Below are 2287 nucleotides of genomic sequence, written 5' to 3' on the forward strand. Positions count from 1 at the left end.
CCTGCTGAGAGCGACCCTGATTTCACAGTCTTGGAAAAAGATCTCTTAGGTTGCATCTGACATCTGAGCACTCCTTTTGCAAGAGCGGGCTATCAAGCACAGCACAGACGCTAAGAATGTAGATGGTGAAGACAAAGCCGTTCATATGACTTTCAGCAGGTTAATTGAACTTCCTGGGCCTCGACTTCCTTATCTAAAAAATGGGAAATCTAATGAGCAACCATAAAAACTGAAATAAAGCCCAAAAGCTTCCTAAGCAGTGCCTAGCACATAATAACAACTCCATAAAAGCTACCTATCATGATTATTATTATCATAAACGCATGCTCTGTTGATACAAGGAAACACTAGAGGACTACTTTCACTAGTTATTTTATTCTTTGACTACTAGGGTTTCAGGTGGAAAAAAAGCCACAAAGTCATGGTATTTGTAAATAGCTTTCCATTGTGAAATGAATGAAATGGCATTCGCCTAAGTTGACAAGCTGATCACAGCCTGCTCCGAAGACCACCTGCACAAGGTTTTTATTTTTTTACTTCAGAGAAAGGGCGGCTACTGCTCAGACAGAAGTTATCACCTAGAGCAAGGGTCCTCAGTCTTCCCATTGCTGACATTTTGGGCCAGAGAATTCTTTTTTATAGGTGGTTGTCCTGTGCATTGTAGGAAGATGACCAGAATTCCTGGCCTATACCCACTACATGTCAGTTGCATCCTACCACAACCAAAAATCTCTTTACACATTGCCAATGTCACCTGGAAGGCAAAATTTACCCCCCAGCTCCTCCCTCTCTGAGAGCCACTGGTGTAAAGGAATATCTAGTCGTCTTCCTGTTGTTAGTGGAATTGTCTTTTGAGTGGGAAGAGCATACCTGCTCCTAAGAGACATGACTGAGAGCCAGCTGGTGAGCACTGGCTCAGTTGAACCATAGTTCACAGCTCGGCACTTGTTTTGATTGGTTGGTACCTGAGCTGTATTGGACGTTAAATATGCTTACTATACTTTCTGAATTGTGTTGAGCCTTTGGCTGAGGTCTCTTTAAAGAAGCAAAGATAAATGCCAATCCTACTTGTGCATGCAATAAAGACATTCAAAGTGTTTCATGGAGGCTAAAAGTCAGCCGGTTGCTACTCTACCCTAAAGGCGTCCAACAATGCCTCAATATGGTCTTTTCATCCATCGTTACCTCCCCCCAAGTCTTCCTGAATCATAGTACCAAATCACATTTCAGGCCATCTTACCCTAATGATAACCACCAGCTACTTATCTAGTTCTGGAGTTTTGCAGAGTAGATGTGCAGAGATACTTCTCCTCCAAATGCTTCTGCTAAGCAAAATATCTACTGATGCTGCATCCTTAAGGTCTAGGTGGTGCATATTTACCTACAGAATGGGTTCAAATTTGGGGCTCCTGGACTAGCCAGTGGCATCTGGGTAGGGTGGCTGAATCCTACATGGCCAACTGTGTAGCTCAGAGCACCAGATATGGCTGTTTGAAAAACACGCTGGGTGGGACCAGCAGTTGGCGTAATGGCTATGTCACTGGATTCCCATATAGTTAACCTCAGTTCGAGCCCCGGACCTGGTGGCTTAAACTCACTCCGGGTGCATGTGTGTGCATGCCCAAGATCCTGAGAGGAGAATGGAGGAAAAGGGATTGCGGCATGGCCGTGCCCCCTGGGGGGTGATTTCTTGCTTTCTGTCTCTCTGTCACTCTCTGTCTTTCTGGCAAGTGCACGTGCCCTATAGCAAAAACCTCTCAAAAAGCAAAACAGAACAAAACAACATGCTGGGTAAATGTGCATACTTGCCCAAAATCCTAAGAGGAGAATGAAGGAGAAAGGACTGGAGCATGGCCATCCCCTTTGGGGATGCTTTCTTTCTCTCTTTCTCCCTCCCTTTATCTCTCCCTCTCTCTCTTTCCAGTGAAACTATGTGTCTTATAGCAAACTAAAAAAAAAAAGATAAAAGGGGGGAGGGTGGTTTCCAGAGTGCTTACAGTAAGGATAGTGACCTGTTCTTATAAAGAAAAACATCCAGGGGCTGGCAGGTAGCATGGTGGTTAAGGGCGCTGGACTCACACATGGCCGACTGCAGTTCGAGTCCCAGACCTGGCGACCTGCCTTCTCACTTTCTCTAGGTCTCTCTGTCTCTATCCCTCTTTTTCTCTGGTCAAATTAAAATGAATAAATAAAATATAGAATAAAATAATTCTTTTTTTTTTTGAGAGGTTTTTGCTATAGGGCACGTGAGCTCACCAAACAGTCAGAGACAGAGAGACAGAAAGTG

This window comes from Tupaia chinensis, unplaced genomic scaffold (assembly GCF_000334495.1).
Source record: "Tupaia chinensis unplaced genomic scaffold, TupChi_1.0 Scaffold000597_1, whole genome shotgun sequence".
Taxonomy (NCBI): Eukaryota; Metazoa; Chordata; class Mammalia; order Scandentia; family Tupaiidae; genus Tupaia; species Tupaia belangeri.